This window comes from Protopterus annectens, chromosome 1.part1 (assembly GCF_019279795.1).
Source record: "Protopterus annectens isolate FY-2018-M chromosome 1.part1, PAN1.0, whole genome shotgun sequence".
Classification (NCBI taxonomy): Eukaryota; Metazoa; Chordata; order Ceratodontiformes; family Protopteridae; genus Protopterus; species Protopterus annectens.
Genome location: NC_056726.1, coordinates 945587659 through 945599823, shown reverse-complemented (window position 1 = coordinate 945599823; position 12165 = coordinate 945587659). Strand labels below are relative to the sequence as shown.

Sequence of the window (12165 nt, the reverse complement as noted above, 5' to 3'; positions counted from 1 at the left end):
CATACCACAAGCCATATCCAAGGCACTGTGAGATAAAGTCCGGACTGTAATCCAGAAGACACAGGTTTGACTACTGAATCTGATCCATGAAGTGAATTTCATGCCGAGGCTTTAGTCCTTGATGGAGACCAGGGAAATCCTGCTGCAAGTGACTGGGAAATGCCCTAGCTTATTGCCTGTGGCTTGCCTGCATTGACATAATTTCATATGATATGTGGGGGTTGGATTTTGGGTAAGGCAAAATAAAAAAAAATCTAAACTGCTCAGAAGATTATGGCTCAACTCAGCTTGACACTTAACTAGTGGTTGAACATGTGGATCAGAAGGGTGGGGAAGGGTCTTGATGGTTTGGTTATGGAGTAAAAGAGAGAAAAAAAAGTAAAACAACTAAACAAACTGCATACTACAGCTAAGGGCCAAGAGTTGTACAGGAGAAACATAGCTTGAAATGTTCCTTTCTTAGAATTTCCATTGGCTGAAATTGAGAATTCAGACTGCCTCCTGAGGAACTGCTAGCTGAGTTAGCCCAGAGAGTAGATAGTGATTTCACTGACAGGATTCTTTGATAATTGTGGAGTAACTCATCTGATTACTTGTTACTTTCCAATTTTTTTCAGTAGTTACTGTTTTAATTTGTGTTCCACGCTGCTACTAATGGATTTGCCCAGTTCTTTAACTATGTACAGTTTTTTATTAAAGTTTTAGTTAGGCTCTTCTCTGCTGCTTTGGAACTGATAGCAATAAATGACAAATGTTTGCAGTTTGTGAAATTTCCCACATCTACAGTACTGTGTAACATTGGGCTACAGTGTTACAGTGCAGATGACATCCCTTTCATTATTCTGCCATTTAATGGGATAAAATGTTACTGTAGCAACCTAGATTCATAGATGTTCTTCGTGTTTGACTGTTGCAGTCATTACATTTGAGTAATCTGCTGGCAGGTTGCCCTCAGTTGGCCTGAATAACAAAGTCTTGGGTCCTGCGTCGGTTGCTGTCTCTTCTTTCATGACGTCAGGGGTATAAAACATGCAGCCGATGCCATTTTATTCAGTCTTTCTTGCCGCTCAGTGCCCGAAGCAGAAGCAGTTCGCAAGTGCCGGTCAGCCGACTCCTGAAATTTTCGTATTCGAGTTTCAGAACCGAAGTCTTCAAACTAAAGCTAAGTACCCCGTTGGGGAAACTTTTTCTTGCTCCTTACTGATGTCAGTAAAAGTTAATAATTGCATTACTTGTGGGAAGCAAATACCTCATAAGGATTTTCATTTGTACTGTATTTCTTGGATAGGCCCTGATCACGACGTGCCTTGCTGTTGGTTTTGTGCTAAATTTAACCAACGCACTATTAAGCGTCGGTATATTTTTGCTTCTAAATATTTTGGTTCAAGATTTAACTATCCTGAAATGTTGTCGGTTAGCAATCCGACTACCGGAGTTCACAAAAAACGCAAAGAAAAAGACAGAGACAGACTGTCGAGGTCCAAAACTGATGATGAAGATTCTCCAAAGCCAGTCGCCGGTTCACCGGTACTCAGTGAGGTGCTTTCGCAGCCCCTGATACCTGCTACTTTTGAGTCGCAGGCCTCTACCGAGATCCATTCGGAGTCCGGTATGCCGCTAGATTCTCACAGTATTGAACCCACGGATGTCTCTCCCTTAGATGGGTCCGGAGCCGCTGAGCAGGCACCGGCTTCTGAGGGTGTTTTCAGACCTCAACCTTTTTATATTAAACCGACGCCAGCAACAAAAACAAGGTCAAAAACAATTTCTATGTCTAAAAAACCAAAGCATGAGCCACGTGCTCAGGCCCCTATGCCTAAAAAACAGATGAGCAAAATGGCTGAGGATTTAATTACCTTGATCAGGGGTTCCCAACCCCACCTGCTAAGAGGCCTAGGCAAGGCACTGATTTTGAATATTCAGATCAGGTTTCCATTTCTTCTGATTCTTCTTCTGATCAGGAATTTTCTATCCCTCCCTATGAGGATTCTGATGCAGAGGAATCCATCCCATCTGCATCTCCTCCTGAGGATTACTCTTTTGGAGAGACTTTGCATACTTTAAGGGAACATTTTCACTGGGAGAGTCAGGACTTCTCTGAATCAAAAAAGAGGCTTAGGGATTTCCTTCTTCTCCCTCAGCATAGGCCTTTGGCAATACCTCCTGTATTAGACATTGTTGATGATGTGTTCTTGGAATCAAGCATGGCTCCTGATTCCCTGCCTCCCACTCCTAGTAAGCCAGACAGATATTACAGGGTTCCTGACTCCCACAAATTTCTTTTCAAAAATCCAGCTGCTGATCCTGAGACTATCTCTCATGGTCCCAAGGGTGTAAAAGCTTCTACAGCCAAAAATCCTACCCCTTCTGATAGAGATTTCAGGCCGCTGGATAGATGGGGTAAGAAGGTTTATACGTCTGCAACCTTGGCAATCAGGGCTGTAAACTGCCAGTTTCATATGCTTAAATATCAACAGCATGTTATGGGCTTACTGAAACAGAAAATTATGTTGATTTCTGATTGTGTGGAAAATAAGGAGTTTACAGGATTTATTGCATTCAGCAGAACAGGTTGGAAAGCATCCTTTGCAATGTGGTTTTGATTCCGTGGAGGCCTCTTGTAGGGCCGCCGTTACTGGATCTGTGATTAGAAGGCATGCCTGGCTCAAAGAGCAAAATCTGCCGGATCATGTTAAAGCTAAATTGTTGGATGCCCCTTTGCAGCATGATACTCTGTTTGGTAATAAGGCAGAAGAGGTTTTAAAGAAAATGGAAGACAAAGCTAAATCTATGCAAGCTGTAAAAGATTTCTTGCAAGTGCAGCCACCCAGGTTCAGTAGGCACTGGCCTACGAAAAAATTGGACTTTCCTGTGTCCAACAGAGCCAGTCAGGGCAAATCCAGGCGCTCAAAAGGCTCCAGATATCAATCACAGGGTTCTTACAGGTCAAAGCAATGGGGTGCCTCCACCTCCAAATCTGGAGGAAACAAAGCACAACCCTACAGTAAACAGTCTCAGTGACTTTCCTCTACCATCACCAAGCACTTATCTTTTGGCAGCCCCCTTGGGGGGAAACTAGCACTTCATGCTCAAAATTGGCAATTAATTTCCCAGGACAAGTGGGTATTAAACATAGTATCCTAGGGGTACAGATTTCATTTCCATACTTTGCCAATTCCAAATGGATAGCCGGATCTGCCACAAAATCAGTGGGCAGAGGCCCAGAAACAAGTCATGTCCCTCATGGATATGGAGGCTATTCAGCCGGTACCAGAAAAGGAAAAAGGACAAGGTTTTTATTCAAGACTTTTCCTGGTACCCAGAAAAGACAATTCATGGTGCCCAATACTGGACTTATCAATTCTGAACACGTTCCTAGAAATTCCAAAATTCAAAATGCTGACTTTACAACAGCTACTGCCTATGCTCGGCAAGAATGCTTGGTTAGTAACTCTAGACTTAAAAGAAGCATACCTGCATATTCCAATAAGGGAATCATGCAGAAGATACCTCCGCTTCAAAGCAGGTTTTTTGCATTACCAATTCTCTGCACTGCCCTTTGGCTTATCTACTGCGCCCAGGGTCTTTACAAAGTGCCTGGCACCAGTAATTGCAGACTGCAGACAAAGAAGCATTCAAATTTATCCTTATCTGGACGACTGTCCCATTCAAGCAGAGGACAAGGACACTCTTCTTCAACATCTGGCATTTGTAAAAAGGCTTCTAGCATGCCTAGGGTACACCATAAATGAAAAGAAATCACAATTGGTACCCTCTCAAATAATTACATTCCTGGGTGCAAGCTTGAATACAACTGCCCAGATGGCTTACCTCACGCCAGACAAACAAAGGCAACTGACAACATACTTCAAACAAATGGCAACAAGAACCCAGTTATCTGCAAGACAAATTCTGTAGGCTTTGGGGTTCATGGCATCCTGCATTCTACTAATTCCATATGCGAGGTTGCATATGAGGCAACTTCAATGGTACCTAAAAAGTTTATGGAGTCAACATTGTCACAGCCTAGAAACAATGATTCCTCTCATTCCCTGCCTACAATAGGAGTTTCTTTGGTGGGAAGAGACATGTCACCAAAACAAGGGACTGTCATTCTCTCTACCCTCTGCCACCCAAACCCTAACTACAGATGCATCAGACTATTTGGGGGGCCCACCTGGCAGGGAGATGCATTCAGGTCAAATGGAGCCCAAACCAAATGCATCTGCATATCAACCAGAAAGAAATGCTAGCTGTTCAGAATGCTCTGACAACCATCAAGGACTTCACCCAGGACAACTACTGATAAAGACGGACAACACCACAGTGATGTGGTACATAAACAAGCAGGGGGTACACATTCCTACCCCCTTTGCAGACTAGCCATGGCCTTGTGGAGCACAGCCTTGACTTACCAAATACATCTCCAAGCTCAGTTCCTGCCAGGAAAGCAAAATACTCTGGCAGACGACCTAAGCGGAAATCTTATGGAACCACACGAATGGAAACTGGATCCACAAATCTTCAGCATCTTAACACAGAAATGTGGGAACTCAGACATAGATCTATTTGCCTCGCCCCAAAATTACCAGTTGGACAAATTCTGCACAAGAGCTTATCACAAAAAAAGCATGGAAAGTAGATGCTCAATCCTTCAGCTGGAAAAACCTGTCAGTCTATGCCTTTCCCCCTCTGCCTCTTCTCTCCAAGGTCTTACTAAAAGTCAGACAGGAAAAACCAAAAATGATCCTAATTTCTCCGGACTGGCCTCACCAGCACTGGTACCCGCTTCTAAGGAACATGTCACATCTTCCTCCATGGTACTTGCCTCAAATACCTCAGCTACTGTCTCAGCAGAACTATCAAATTCTGCACACTCAGCTCCAAACTCTGAATCTTGCAGCATGGCTAATCAACTAATTATTCAAACCACACCTCTTAGTAAATCTGTGGTGGATGTTATTTTGGAAGCCAGAAGGCCTAGTACTAGAAAATCTTATGCTGATAAATGGAAGAGATTTTGTGCTTGGAACCAAGCACAAGGAATGGACACAGCAAAGCCCAATATTCCTCAGATTTTACAATATTTAACTGAGATGCTTGAAGAGGGCCTATCTTTTTCTTCAATAAAAATCCATGCTTCTGCCATCTCGGCACATTACAACACAGAGCCTCCCCTCTTTTCTCATCCACTGCTTAAACAGTATCTTAGAGGAGCCAGAAATGTAAGGCCTCCCAGAAGAGCACCAACTCCTGCATGGAACCTCAATTTTGTACTGGAAAAACTCACCCTGCCTCCTTTTGAACCAGCAGCTACTGCGGATATAAAATTTCTATCTTGGAAAACAGCTTTTCTTTTGGCAGTCACTTCAGCAAGAAGGGTTTCAGAACTACAGGCTCTCATGGCAGTGGAGCCTTTCATTATCTTTTACCCGGACAGGGTGGCCTCAGGACCAATCCTTCTTTTATGCCTAAGGTGGTATCCAGTGTGGCTCTTAACCAGACCATTCACCTGCCAACATTTTACCGAAATCCGCAGAACAAGGGGGAGCGGATTCTGCATTCATTGGATGTACACAGACAACTAAGATTCTACTTAAACAGGACCAAATCTCTAAGAAAGTCTGAGCAACTACTGGTAGCATTTGCTGCAGGATCAGAGGGGAAGGCTATATCAAAGCAGACTATTTCTAAATGGATAAGCCACTGCATTTGTTTCTGCTGTTTGCACCATGGTAAACCTGTGCCCAAGGGGATCAGATCACATTCCACCAGGGCTGCCTCTACTTCAGCAGCTTTTCTCAGAGGGGTCCCAACCAAAGATATTCTAGAGGCTGCCACTTCAAGCTGTGTTCATACCTTTACAAAGCATTACCATTTACCTCTCTTCTCCAAATCCAGGGCAGGCTTTGCCACTGCAGTCCTGCAGGGCCTTTAGCTGCTCCTAATGCTGTTTAGTTCCATCTTCCCATCCATAGCTTTGGGATTCTACCCAAATATAATGACTGCAACAGTGAAACACGAAGAACATAGTACAGTTGTGTACACTTACCATAAATGTAGATGTTCAAGTGTATTCACTGTTGCAGTCCGGGTTACCCACCTGCCATCCCCCATTCTATACCTTTCTTTCCTTCACTATACTCAAAAGCCTTTGTGGTGTATTTGCTTTTAGTTGAAGGTAAAGTTTATGTTTTTAAAAATGCATTTATATAGTTACTGTTTATTTAAATATATATTTTTTTGCTCCCCATTTGGGGAGCACCTGACATCTGGGGTAAGAAAAACTGAATAAAATGGCGTCGGCTGCATGTTTTATACCCCTGACGACCTGACGTCATGGAAGAAGAGACAGCAACCGACGCAGGACCCAAGACTTTGTTATTCAGGCCGACTGAGGGCAACCTGCCAGCAGATTACCCAAATGTAATGACTGCAACAGTGAATACACTCAAACATCTACATTTATGGTAAGTATACACAACTGTACTATAGGTTCATAGGTAATTACTAGGCTAGCTGCCCTTGTACACCATTTTAAGCCTAGTCAATTTCCGTTAGTCCGAATCTAACCCTGTACCTCTTATTTGTGAGGTAAACATCTTAACCATCATGCCAACCCATTTCATTTAGTGACTCAGGTGCTGAAGGAGAGTGTTTGAATGAATGGGAGTAAAGAACCACCACTAGCTTGCATGGCCTGAAGGGAAGGAGGTAACCTGGTCTACTGCAAGCCTGACACCTAACAGAGGCTGGATGTACAAGTAGGTGTCAAATACAGACAGGAAGTACAACCACAGTATTGTGCTTGGTACAGCAGGGGAGTACACACATTACTAGGAGCACTAATTTATTTATTTATTTTATTTTATTTTACATTTGTTGACTGGGATAGTCTGACTGGATACATGTCCATTTTCAGCGGAAGCCCGGGGAGAAAAGCTCCAAACATACATACAGAAAATTATTTAATTTATACATGATAAGCACAGTTTACAAATTCATCTCAGTATTACAATACAATGAAAGGATAAAAAGACATATAATCTCACATGTTAGAGCATAAACACTTCATAGACTAACAGTAACATGCAGTCTAAGTGAATTAAAAAGTCTTCTTTTAACATGTGGTTATAGGAAAGGAGTTAGTCAGGGTTAGAACAAGGACATAACTAATGTGTTTTAAAGTACTGTTTCTGGCTATTTTTGAATTGGGTTATAGAGGGAATCGAAGTAAGATCAGTAGGAAGAGAGCTCCAAGTTTTGCCAACGGAGTTGGTGAAAAAAGAGTCACCAGCTGAGTTGTTGGTTTTGACTATTTGAACTAGTAGCCTGTTTGATGAGCATAGAGTCTTGAGGTTACTGTAGGGGGTGATGAGGTTTTTAAGTATGGGCGTGTTTTCAGGTTGGTAAAGAATCTTATGTGCAATTATTATTTGGTTGTACTGAAGTAAGCTAGGCAATTCAAGCCACCCTAGATGGTTTAAGTTATGACAGTGGTGTGTTCTGTATGCTGCTCCAGTGGCAAATCTAGCAATGTTATTATAACAGCTTGATAGTTTGTTAAGGTCTGTTTTACTCATGTTTGTGAATAAAGGGGAGGCATAAAGGAGAGTGGAGAGTAAATGTGTGCGGGCAATAACAGTCAGGGCTAGTGGGGTTATAAAGGGTTTAATCCTGTATAGTGAGCCAAGTTTTTTATTGACTGTTTTAATAGTTTGATTAATGTGCATATCAAACTTAAGGTATTGTCCACTGTTACACCTAAAAATATAGTAGAGGGATCAGGTGAAATAATGGTGCCGTTGATGGACTTAATAGTAAAGTTTGGTAAGGAGGACCTACATGTGGGGGAAAACAGCAGCAGGTTTGTTTTCTTAGAATTTAATATGAGTTGACAATTAAGGAGTCAGTTTTCAACTGTATTAAAAGCATTTTGAGTTAAAGTATGCAGATCAGAGGGGGAGGTGTCTGAGCAAATTAAAGTGGAATCATCTGCATATTGGATGCAGGTTGCATTTGGAATAAAGATAGAAAATAGAAGAGGTCCTAATATGGGGTCCTGGGGGACTCCAAGGGTGATAGGTAGAAGAATTTCCTGGAATTATGGGAATTCCACAAAATCAAAGATGCCACAGGGATAATGGGGTAATATAGCAAGTAAGAAATCCGTGATGGCTGCATTGATGGCAGTCCCAGTCACAAAAGCTATGTGTAGCAGACAGCAGACAAAAAAGACCCATATATATATATATATATATATATATATATATATATATATATATATATACTCGCACAAACATTGAGAGAGAGATCTAGCTTTGTGTGTGTGTGTGTATCTGTGTATATATACACACACACACATCTATCTTTCCCTCTCTGTGTATATATATATATATATATATATATATATATATATATATATATATATATATATTCATTTAGTTGAGTGCACAGGATTTCAGATTTAAGTGCTTGTTTGGAGATTGGGGTTGGGAGCATGTGTTAAAGAGTGATTATGTGTAGGTTAGGCTTAACATGCCGGGACAGTTTATGAGAGTGATTGTTCAAGTGTTTGAGTGCTAAGGTTACAGTTGAGGTTAAGTTAGGTGATAGATGTGTGGGTTTATTATTATATATTTTCTTTGTCCAAGATGTCTTGTGTAGTGCTATTATTACAGGAAGGATTTTCTAAAGTAATGTGTAGGGCCAGGGTTAGCACTTGTTAAAAAGGTGGAGCAGGGGGAGAGAAAAAGCCTGCCCACTCTACTTTACTATTATTTATTTATTTATTGATTGGCATTTGTTGACTGGGAAAGTCCGACTGGCTCAGAAACCCATTTTCAGCAGAGGCCCAGAGAGAAAAGCTCCGTAGTACAAAGACAATAGGAAATTTAAAATTATACAAAGTGTTAAAATAAACAAAGAATATGTAACAAACAAGACAGGTTCGGCACAGGTTTAAAATTATACAAAGTGTTAAAATAAATAAAGAATATACAACAGACAAGACAGGTTTATCATAGGTTGGTAGATATAACAAATAGATATGTTATGAAAAACAAGATAGTTTCTTGCATTTACAGTATCTCTTAGACATAGAATCACTGTAGGGTTGTGTAATTTATGTAAGATAAATTTTACTATAACTGTAAAATATTGTCACTAGTCCTTAACAAGTTTAAATGAGGAAAAAATTAGATTTCTTATGAACGGAAGTTGTGGACATAAAGCATCTAAACTTTAGAGATGAGGATGAAAAGTTATGTAGGGTTTAAGGAGAGGGAGCAGAGTGATTATAGCAGTAGTTGAAGTCATTGTTGGAGAGTATTACATGCTAACTCTAACCTTGCCCTAACCCCAACCCTACACCTTACCTTAGAAAAATTCTTCCCCTAACTCTGCCACTGTTCCGACATGTGGCTGGAGATAGTGGTAGATTTTACAAATCAGAAGAGAAGTTTCTGTTCCTTTTTCTATCTGTTCAGTTTTGGTGTTTTAAGTGTTCAATGTTGTGGTTTCAGTCTTTTGCAGTTCAAACTTTCATTAGCAAGGGCAAAACACCCTTTGATAAAAAGAGAGAAAACAGTATACAAACTGATAAGAAAGTAATACCAGCACATACCTAGAGTATGCAATAGAGAAGAATTAAGTCACAGGGATGGGGAGATGAGATTACCTCCCTCAACAAAACTGATGGAGTTGATTAAAGCACTGTAGCTATATTTTATTACCACAGTAAGTACCATAGGTGTGTGTTATTCTTATTACGCATTTTTGTATTGTAATTTAATAACTTTAGTGAAGTTCTTGTCAGTAATGGTACAAAACATCCATAACAGTGACCTACTAGAATTACAATTCTTTTGTAGCTGTATTATTTATACAGCTTGTATATTTATGGGGAATAGAAACTGTAGAATTACATGAAAGCCACTTTAATATTATATTTCATATTTATCATCTTTATTTGTACTGTTTTGCTATGTGATTTCCTAAGTGTTACACAAATGGATGTACTATTTAAAGAAGTCTTTTTTTCTGAAGTAGATTTTATAAATGACATACTTTACTGTTGTGTGGTAAGGAGATGTGATAGTGTGTCATCTGAAATAATTTTATTGCTTTTTTGATGTGTTGACCCGAGCTCAGTGGAATAATAAATAATAGGAACTGTTCAGAAGATGGCAAATTACAAGTACAGGATTTACAACAGCAACAACAGATTTTTTTTTCTGCTCCCTGCAGGATCTCTCCTGGTGGCTCATTATTTATATGCACACAGTCAGCCTATTCATTTCATCCATTTGGAGGAGGAGACAGAAGCTGGGCATTGCCGGGCTACGTGAGAGCGGTATAGTCCATTAACTCATGTCCAAGTGTCCCAGTTGGCCTGCCATTCCCTGGCAAATGTTGACTGGTAGGGCGTAGCATAGCTTGCTGATCTTGTGGGACAGCCTTCGCTATCCACAAAGGTCGTTACATTAGTTTTCTTATAGTTGATTAGTAGCCTGTTGGAGAAAGTCCAGTTGCACAACTTAGTGAAGTCTTGTACTTTGCTTTGTAGGTTAGGGAGGTAATTACTGGAATTTAAGAGAAGTGTATCATCTGCATGTATAACCAGTTTGAAATTAGGAATCACAGATGAGAGGTCATTGATAAAGACAGAGAGAGAGAATAGCTGTGGTCCTAGAACAAATCTTTGTCGAACTTTTGTGTTTAGAATACCAGTGGAAGACCAAGAGTTTTTGTAACATACCTAGTGTTGTTGTTTGTCTTTTGGCTTTTCCCGGTTAGGGGTCGCCACAGCAGAACTCCAGTCCACTAATGATTGGCAGTTGGTTTTTATGGTGTTGAGTTGCCAGCCCGACGCCCAACCTTCAACGAAGGCACGCCCATTCAACGCATGTTTTTCGAACGCCCACTCGACCGCGGGGAGGATATGCAGACTCCACACAGAAGGCACTCCCAACCCAAGCTGAGAATCGAATGGGAGAACATACCTAGTGTAAATAACATAATATTTACATTTTGGTTGCTGTGTGCTAAAGAATGTACTAACCTGGATTTAATAGGCAAATAACATCCCTGCTAGAATGTTAAATTAAAGTATTTTTATTTGCTGGGGACAAGAGTTTCTGTCACTGCATTGCATGTTTAAGCAATAACTGACATTTGGATGTAGGTATTGTAGAGTTTACCCTTGGCTGGTGTGATTTGATCATGAGGGCAAAGCCTAAGTTGTCTGGCAGTGTCAGCTGTGGGTTAAGATTTATTGTTGTTATACAATGACATTACTTAAACTTTGTATTTCCTACTCCCAGATTAGAGTTACTGTTATTCTGCAGTGACATTATTTAAACTCTGCATTCCCCACACCTAGATTAGAATTACTGCTATTATACAGTGATTTTACTTAAACTCTGCATTCCTGACACCCAGATTAGAATTGCTGTTTTTATACAGTGACATTACTTAAAGTCAGTTTCTTACCTTTTTCAAATAGTATGATTGTATTCTGGGCCTTAATATCACTTCAGTTTCCTTTCACTGCCTGGAATCCCCTCAAGCCAGATTAAAATGTACTAGCCATGCTTACACTTCTGAAAATTAGGATGCCTGGACTGAGCATTTGCTTGAGTGCTGTTTCTGCCACTGCCACTTTTTTCACACATATGTTTGGCAAATGCTATTACCAGTGTATTTTTATTTAAATATTGTTCCTAGTTATGTGAATTGGAGGAGGAATTACCATTTGTTTTAGATGAAAGTAATTTCATATAAGGAGGTTAATGAGGTAAATATGGTAATATTTATGGACCTTACTGCAGCTGCTTCTGTTTCAGTTATGCTGTTTGTACTTGTTTTTTTTTTCTTTTTTTTAAATTGTAATATATTTATGTAATATGTAGCTGTTAGGCTTATTATTGGGATTGGTGTTTTAGATATAGTAGTATTTACACATTGCTGTTGTCCTTTGAAATAGTCCTCATTGTTTATCCCTCTGTCTCTTTATACGGATGTGTGTGTGTATATATATATATATATATATATATATATATCTGTAGTTAGATTGATTTAGATATATAAATGTTTAGTATATTAGTGTTTCAGTTTAAAGTTTCTGTGCTGTTACTGTACAGAAACTGTGTCATATTGCACTGG

General features: G+C 40.1%; 1 protein-coding gene across 6 annotated transcripts in view; it reads left to right on the top strand.

The window, feature by feature from the left end:
• Window positions 1-12165, top strand: part of ASAP2 (ArfGAP with SH3 domain, ankyrin repeat and PH domain 2) — a 2005955-nt gene that overhangs the window by 1816703 nt on the left and 177087 nt on the right. The gene's annotated exons all lie outside the window — the stretch shown is intronic.